This window comes from Trichomycterus rosablanca, chromosome 18, assembly GCF_030014385.1.
Source record: "Trichomycterus rosablanca isolate fTriRos1 chromosome 18, fTriRos1.hap1, whole genome shotgun sequence".
Lineage (NCBI taxonomy): Eukaryota > Metazoa > Chordata > Actinopteri > Siluriformes > Trichomycteridae > Trichomycterus > Trichomycterus rosablanca.
In genome coordinates, this window is record NC_086005.1 from 19,077,616 (window position 1) to 19,086,449 (window position 8,834).

Below are 8,834 nucleotides of genomic sequence, written 5' to 3' on the forward strand. Positions count from 1 at the left end.
CAGTTTATAATACTACTCTACTAAACCAACCAGACCCACATACTGAACTACAGTTTCTAATACTACTGTACTAAACCAACCAGACCCACATACTGAACTACAGTTTCTAATACTACTCTACTAAACCAACCAGACCCACATACTGAACTACAGTTTATAATACTACTGTACTAAACCAACCAGACCCACATACTGAACTACAGTTTCTAATACTACTGTACTAAACCAACCAGACCCACATACTGAACTACAGTTTCTAATACTACTGTACTAAACCAACCAGACCCACATACTGAACTACAGTTTCTAATACTACTGTACTGTACTAAACCAACCAGACCTGCATACTGAACTACAATTTCTAATACTACTGTACTGTACTAAACCAACCAGACCTGCATACTGAACTACAGTTTCTAATACTACTCTACTAAACCAACCAGACCCACATACTGAACTAGTTTCTAATACTACTCTACTAAACCAACCAGACCCACATACTGAACTACAGTTTATAATACTACTCTACTAAACCAACCAGACCTACATACTGAACTACAGTTTATAATACTACTCTACTAAACCAACCAGACCCACATACTGAACTACAGTTTCTAATACTACTCTACTAAACCAACCAGACCCACATACTGAACTACAGTTTCTAATACTACTGTACTAAACCAACCAGACCCACATACTGAACTACAGTTTCTAATACTACTCTACTAAACCAACCAGACCCACATACTGAACTACAGTTTCTAATACTACTGTACTAAACCAACCAGACCCACATACTGAACTACAGTTTCTAATACTACTGTACTAAACCCACCAGAACTACATACTGAACTACAGTTTCTAATACTACTGTACTAAACCCACCAGACCCACATACTGAACTACAGTTTCTAATACTACTCTACTAAACCAACCAGACCCACATACTGAACTACAGTTTCTAATACTACTGTACTGTACTAAACCAACCAGACCTGCATACTGAACTACAATTTCTAATACTACTGTACTGTACTAAACCAACCAGACCTGCATACTGAACTACAGTTTCTAATACTACTCTACTAAACCAACCAGACCCACATACTGAACTAGTTTCTAATACTACTCTACTAAACCAACCAGACCCACATACTGAACTACAGTTTATAATACTACTCTACTAAACCAACCAGACCTACATACTGAACTACAGTTTATAATACTACTCTACTAAACCAACCAGACCCACATACTGAACTACAGTTTCTAATACTACTCTACTAAACCAACCAGACCCACATACTGAACTACAGTTTCTAATACTACTGTACTAAACCAACCAGACCCACATACTGAACTACAGTTTCTAATACTACTCTACTAAACCAACCAGACCCACATACTGAACTACAGTTTCTAATACTACTGTACTAAACCAACCAGACCCACATACTGAACTACAGTTTCTAATACTACTGTACTAAACCCACCAGAACTACATACTGAACTACAGTTTCTAATACTACTGTACTAAACCCACCAGACCCACATACTGAACTACAGTTTCTAATTCTACTCTACTAAACCAACCAGACCCACATACTGAACTACAGTTTCTGATACTACTGTACTAAACCAACCAGACCCACATACTGAACTACAGTTTCTAATACTACTGTACTAAACCCACCAGACCCACATACTGAACTACAGTTTATAATACTACTCTACTAAACCAACCAGACCCACATACTGTACTACAGTTTCTAATACTACTGTACTAAACCAACCAGACCCACATACTGAACTACAGTTTCTAATACTACTGTACTAAACCAACCAGAGCCACATACTGAACTACAGTTTCTAATACTACTCTACTAAACCAACCAGACCCACATACTGAACTACAGTTTCTAATACTACTGTACTGTACTAAACCCACCAGACTAAAGTTCCCCATTCAGATTATTCTTGCCTCACGTCCAGTAGTCCCAGTGAAACCTACCCACCGCAATCCTGACCAGGATTGGTACATTTGTCCGTTGCTTTACCAACTTTGTTTATAAATAACAGCAATGAATGTTATATTTTTACATAACTGATCACTTATAGCTTTTACACTCTTTACTCCTGCCATAGAAACCAGGAAATGTACTGGGGGAGTTTAAATGAGTCGAACATGCAAATAAAGCTGCTGGTTCCAAAAAATGGAACAGGTAACATTTGTGTAGTCCTCGGTGTGTAATGTGTAAATAACTGATCTTGGGTAAACGCCTGATGTTTTTTCACAGTGTATTATAGACCTAGTTTAACTGCACTTATAAAACTACAAGGACCGCTGGTCTTCTGCCAAGGTCTGAAAGAAATCTTAAACTGTGACTTTGTATTGAGAGGAAATACAACCAAATGTTCAGATGAAGTGTGGGTGACAAAATGCATACGACTGCTGCCCAAGTGTCGGAGGGGGCATGGGTTAGCTTCGTTCTCCTCAAATCAGAGCGGGGGTCGGCATTAGTGGAGAGCAAGCATGACACAATCGGGCAATTGGACGCGCTAAAAAGTTGGGAGAAAAACGGGAGAAAATACATAAACAATACACCGATCAGCCATAACATTAAAACCATCTCCTTGTTTCTACACTCACTGTTTATTTTATCAGCTCCACTTACCATACTGAACCACTTTGTAGTTCTACAATTACTGACTGTAGTCCATCTGTTTCTCTGCATACCTTTTAGCCTGCTTGCACCCTGTTCTTCAATGGTCAGAACCCCCACAGGACCACTACAGAGCAGGTATTATTTAGGTGATGGATCATTCTCAGCACTGCAGTGACAATGACATGGTGGCGCTGCTGGAGTTTTTAAACACCTCCATGTCACTGCTGGACTGAAAAAAGTCCACCAACCCAAAATATCCAGCCAACAGCGCCCCGTGGGCAGCGTCCTGTGACCACTGATGAAGGTCTAGAAGATGACCAACTCAAACAGCAGCAATAAATGACAATCGTCTCTGACTTTACATCTACAAGGTGGACCAACAAGGCAGGAGTGTCTAACAGAATGGACAGTGAGTGGACACGGTATTTAAGAACTCCAGCAGCGCTGCCGTGTCTCATCCAGTCATACCAGCACAACACACACTAACACACCACCACCATGTCAGTGTCACTGCAGTGCTGAGAATCATCCACCACCTAAATAATACCTGCTCTGTGGTGGTCATGGGAGAGTCCTGACTATTGAAGAACAGCATAAAAGGGGGCTAACAAAGCATGCAGAGAAACAGATGAACTACAGTCAGTAATTGTAGAACTACAAAGTGCTGCTATATGGTAAGTGGAGCTGATAAAATGAACAGTGAGTGTAGAAACAAGGAGGTGGTTTTAATGTTCATTTGTCAGAATGATAATGTTCCCATTCATAAAATTTCCTTCCATGGTCTCCACAATCACAAAAAGTGCTAGACTGCAGACTGTAAAGCACTGGAAAATTTAATAATCATAGAAAGATCTAGTATTACAATGCAGACTATTTACGTCTTGAGTCTATGAGAACCTTTCAAGGAGCATTAAAGCTGCTTCGGATGTAAAGGCGGGCACCACTGCTAACCACAGTGGCTTCTAGAAATGAATATATTGGTAACCATTTCCTCTAGTTTATTAGCAGTTAGTAAGCTGCTTGTAGTTATAAATAGTGAGAAAGAGATAAAGGCATCTCTAGTTCGCATAACTGTAAGATCTGCTATTTTAAATGAAGGTATTTATTTAAAGATTTGTATTAATTTTTTAGGCAATAAATACTACACACTTTAACTTACTCAACTTTATTGTGGGTACAATAATGTTTATATATATATATATATATACAGTGTATCACAAAAGTGAGTACGCCCCTCACATTTCTGCAAATATTTCATTATATCTTTTCATGGGACAACACTATAGACATGAAACTTGGATATAACTTAGAGTAGTCAGTGTACAACTTGTATAGCAGTGTAGATTTACTGTCTTCTGAAAATAACTCAACACACAGCCATTAATGTCTAAATAGCTGGCAACATAAGTGAGTACACCCCACAGTGAACATGTCCAAATTGTGCCCAAATGTGTCGTTGTCCCTCCCTGGTGTCATGTGTCAAGGTCCCAGGTGTAAATGGGGAGCAGGGCTGTTAAATTTGGTGTTTTGGGTACAATTCTCTCATACTGGCCACTGGATATTCAACATGGCACCTCATGGCAAAGAACTCTCTGAGGATGTGAGAAATAGAATTGTTGCTCTCCACAAAGATAACCTGGGCTATAAGAAGATTGCTAACAACCTGAAACTGAGCTACAGCATGGTGGCCAAGGTCATACAGCGGTTTTCCAGGACAGGTTCCACTCGGAACAGGCTTCGCCAGGGTCGACCAAAGAAGTTGAGTCCACGTGTTCGGCGTCATATCCAGAGGTTGGCTTTAAAAAATAGACACATGAGTGCTGCCAGCATTGCTGCAGAGGTTGAAGATGTGGGAGGTCAGTGACACTCCTACCTAGTTGGTCCTCCTTGGTGTCTACCTACCTAGACACTCCTACCTAGTTGGTCCTCCTTGTAGATGTAAAGTCAGAGACGATCGCTCATCTATTGCTGCTGTTTGAGTTGGTCATGTTCTAGACCTTCATCAGTGGTCACAGGACGCTGCCCATGGGGTGCTGTTGGCTGGATATTTTTGGTTGGTGGACTATTCTCAGTCCAGCAGTGACAGTGAGGTGTTTAAAAACTCCAGCAGCGTTGCTGTGTCTTATCCACTCATACGCTGAGAATGATCCACCACCCAAATAATACCTACTCTGTAGTGGTCCTGTGGGGGTCCTGACCATTGAAGAACAGCATGAAAGGGGGCTAACAAAGCATGCAGAGAAACAGATGGACAGCATTCAGTAATAAATAAAATGGACAGTGAGTGTAGAAACAAGGAGGTGGTTTTAATGTTAGTGAATAAAAGATACAGGGCTGTTTGAAAGATGTAGGTTTAGAATAAAAAAAATGATCTAGAAAACAGAGCTTTTATTTTGAAACGAGCAGAGATATTTTGATCAGGAAGCTGCTGGTTCATGATTAAACTTCATTTATTTGTGTAGTGTTTGCGTCTTATACAGTTTGCTGGAAGTTTATTGGTGTTGGTGAGGTCAGCCTGTCAGTGCTCAGACCATACGCCGCACACTGCATCAACTCGGTCTGCATGGTCGTCATCAGAAGGAAGCTGACGCACAAGAAAGCCCGCAAACAGTTTGCTGAAGACAAGCAGTCCAAGAACATGGATTACTGGAATGCCCTGTGGTCTGACGAGACCAAGATAAACTTGTTTGGCTCAGATGGTGTCCAGCATGTATGGCGGCGCCCTGGTGAGAAGTACCAAGACAACTGTATCTTGCCTACAGTCAAGCATGGTGGTGGTAGCATCATGGTCTTGGGCTGCATGAGTGTTGCTGGCACTGGGGAGCTGCAGTTCACTGAGGGAAACATGAATTCCAACATGTACTGTGACATTCTGAAACAGAGCATGATCCCCTCCCTTCGAAAACTGGGCCTCATGGCAGTTTTCCAACAGGATAACGACCCCAAACACAACCTCCAAGATGACAACTGCCTTGCTGAGGAAGCTGAAGGTAAAGGTGATGGACTAAACCCAATTGAGCACCTGTGGCGCATCCTCAAGTGGAAGGTGGAGGAGTTCAAGGTGTCTAACATCCACCAGCTCCGTGATGTCATCATGGAGGAGTGGAAGAGGATTCCAGTAGCAACCTGTGCAGCTCTGGTGAATTCCATGCCCAGGAGGGTTAAGGCAGTGCTAATAATGGTGGTCACACAAAATATTGACACTTTGGGCACAATTTGGACATGTTCACTGTGGGGTGTACTCACTTATGTTGCCAGCCATTTAGACATTAATGGCTGTGTGTTGAGTTATTTTCAGAAGACAGTAAATCTACACTGCTATACAAGTTGTACACTGACTACTCTAAGTTATATCCAAGTTTCATGTCTATAGTGTTGTCCCATGAAAAGATATAATGAAATATTTGCAGAAATGTGAGGGGTGTACTCACTTTTGTGATACACTGTATATATATATATATATATATATATATATATATATATATATATATATATATATATATATATATATATATATTCTTTATGCATTTTTTCCCCTTTTTCTCTTTTTTTAGTGTGTCCAATTGCCGATTGCATCATGCTTCCTCTCCACCAATGCCGATCCCCGCTCTGATTGAGGAGAACGAAGCTAACCCACGCCCCCTCCGACACGTGGGCAGCATGCCGTATTCATCTTATCACCTACACTGACGAGTGCAGTGAGCTCAGCGTTGTGTACGGAGAGACACACTCTGAGTGCACTCTTTTCTCATCTCTGTGCAGGCGCCATCAATCAGCCAGCAGAGGTCGTAATTGCACCAGTCACGAAAGAGAGAGAGAGTCCTCATCTGGCTTAGTCCCGCCCATCTGAACAACAGGCCAATCGTTGTTGGTGGCCGCTCAGCCTTAGCCGGCAGGCAGAGCTGAGATCCGATACGATGTATTCGAGATCCCAGCTCTGGTGCCAGCGTGTGTTTTTACCGCTGCGCCACCTGAGCGGCCGTTTAGAATCCTTTTAACCTGTTTCAGGCATTTTTGCTTTTATTAACATTTTAATGTTATTATTATTATTATAATAAGAAATTAATATCAAAATAAATACTAATGGTCATATTCTGCTTAATGTGGACTTATACAATAAAAATATTGGCTACCTTTCTGGTCAGGGTCACAGCAGGTCTGGATCCACCAGGGAACACTGGGCGCAAGGCAGAAATACCCTAGACAGGGCGCCGATCTATTACAGGACAGCACAATGTATCCCGGTAAAACCAGACCCTGCTGGAAAAGTAGTTGATAACGATTAAATGGGAAATGGGGCCGCTCAGGTGGCGCAGGTTGGTCTGAGCAGCCACATGAACAATGATTGGCCTGTTGTTCATATAGGTGTGGGGTATTAAGCCAGATAAGGACTCTCTCAAAACTGATGCAACTACGACCTCTGTTGGCTGGTTGATGGCGCGGGGAAGGAGTGCCTTGATCAGGGTGTGTCTCTCCGTACACAGAGCTGATCGACAGCTGATCTCGTCTGGTGTAGGTGACAAAATGCATACGGCTGCTGCCCACGTGTTGGAGGGGGCGTGGGTTAGCTTTGTTCTTTTCGATCAGAGCCGAGGCCAGCATTAGTGGAGAGGAAGCGTGACGCAATCGGGCAAAATTGGACGGGTTAAAAGTCGGGAGAAAAAGGGAAGAAAATGCATAAACAAAATAAATACTGTATAAAAAAACAGAAATGGGAAAAAAAGAAAAAAAAATTCAGACCAGCTATCAAGTACACAACTTCTTTACGAATTAGGATGCATGTAAAAGGGTAGTCTGTTTAAATGATGGTAGCAATACACAGATAGACACAATATCAGGTAAGGAATCAGCACTAGACCTCACCTTAGCATGAAATCAGCAGTGATCATTATCCAACTCTTTGAGTAATAAATGTTAATTGGGAAACATTTGATCAACAGTCCAATAGTAGTAATTCCCCCAAACCCCCATGGTTACTCAAAATGCTAGAAGTAGACATTACAGTCTTAGAAATTAAAAAATGGTCTGGAATATACACTGATCAGCCATAACATTAAAACCATCTCCTTGTTTCTACACTCACTGTCCATTTTATCAGCTCCACTTACCATATAGAAGCACTTTGTAGTTCTACAATTACTGACTGTGGTCCATCTACAGGGGTTGGACAAAATAACTGAAACACCTGTCATTTTAGTGTGGGAGGTTTCATGGCTAAATTGGACCAGTCTGGTGGCCAATCTTCATTAATTGCACATTGCACCAGTAAGAGCAGAGTGTGAAGGTTCAATTAGCAGGGTAAGAGCACAGTTTTGCTCAAAATATTGCAATGCACACAACATTATGGGTGACATACCAGAGTTCAAAAGAGGACAAATTGTTGGTGCACGTCTTGCTGGCGCGTCTGTGACCAAGACAGCAAGTCTTTGTGATGTATCAAGAGCCACGGTATCCAGGGTAATGTCAGCATACCACCAAGAAGGACAAACCACATCCAACAGGATTAACTGTGGACGCAAGAGGAAGCTGTCTGAAAGGGATGTTCGGGTGCTAACCCGGATTGTATCCAAAAAACATAAAACCACGGCTGCCCAAATCACGGCAGAATTAAATGTGCACCTCAACTCTCCTGTTTCCACCAGAACTGTCCGTCGGGAGCTCCACAGGGTCAATATACACGGCCGGGCTGCTATAGCCAAACCTTTGGTCACTCGTGCCAATGCCAAACGTCGGTTTCAATGGTGCAAGGAGCGCAAATCTTGGGCTGTGGACAATGTGAAACATGTATTGTTCTCTGATGAGTCCACCTTTACTGTTTTCCCCACATCCGGGAGAGTTACGGTGTGGAGAAGCCCCAAAGAAGCGTACCACCCAGACTGTTGCATGCCCAGAGTGAAGCATGGGGGTGGATCAGTGATGGTTTGGGCTGCCATATCATGGCATTCCCTTGGCCCAATACTTGTGCTAGATGGGCGCGTCACTGCCAAGGACTACCGAACCATTCTGGAGGACCATGTGCATCCAATGGCGGTGCCGTGTATCAGGATGACAATGCACCAATACACACAGCAAGACTGGTGAAAGATTGGTTTGATGAACATGAAAGTGAAGTTGAACATCTCCCATGGCCTGCACAGTCACCAGATCTAAATATTATTGAGCCAC